This window comes from Sinocyclocheilus grahami, unplaced genomic scaffold (genome assembly GCF_001515645.1).
Source record: "Sinocyclocheilus grahami isolate Dianchi unplaced genomic scaffold, SAMN03320097.WGS_v1.1 scaffold16142.1, whole genome shotgun sequence".
Classification (NCBI taxonomy): Eukaryota; Metazoa; Chordata; class Actinopteri; order Cypriniformes; family Cyprinidae; genus Sinocyclocheilus; species Sinocyclocheilus grahami.
In genome coordinates, this window is record NW_015516010.1 from 1839 (window position 1) to 2591 (window position 753).

Sequence of the window (753 nt, forward strand, 5' to 3'; positions counted from 1 at the left end):
TATAGCTTCAGTACGAACACAGCGTCTTCGCTTTATGGAGAAACGGGAGACTCACTCAAACGGGGTGTTGCGCCCTCCAACCTCAGGCTCGAACACATGAAACAGCACGAGTATCACCGTTAAACCAGTATGCTCCATATGTGTCCGCCTCCATTAGCTCAAACACCGCATCATCAGGAGAAACCAGCTGAACGAACCAATGGGAAGAGCATCGGCCTACCGCCGCCAAATACAAACTCCTGACAGACGATATATCATCCAGCATTAAACACCAGGCACTAAGAAACAGCATTTCACAAACAGAAATAAAATAAAAAGTGAAAATATTGCACGAAATTTAAATCCCACAATAAACAAACCGAACACCGAGAAGAAAACATCTACTTTCCTAGAAATTTCAGGTAAATATGGTCTCAACAGCACCTATCGCAGCAGGTTAGCAGTACAAGCGGAACTTAAGATAACTTACCTGAGCTTAAACGTCGTTATTTCACTCTCAGATCAAAAACAACGCACTGAACTGCGTTATCTTGCGTTTGCTTCACGCTTTAATAAGATTCAGCAGCGCTAACGGTGTCGACCCGCTTCTCTAATCTCGCCTCAGGTGGCTATTTACATATCACTTCACGCGCTTGAGCTTGAGAAACTACGTCATATCCGCCAAGTTCTACCTCATTACAACCTAAAAAATAAACCCTGTTTGAAGGGCTTTATGACTGATTTTCATTTGTATTTTGAGTCTCTCCAATGTAT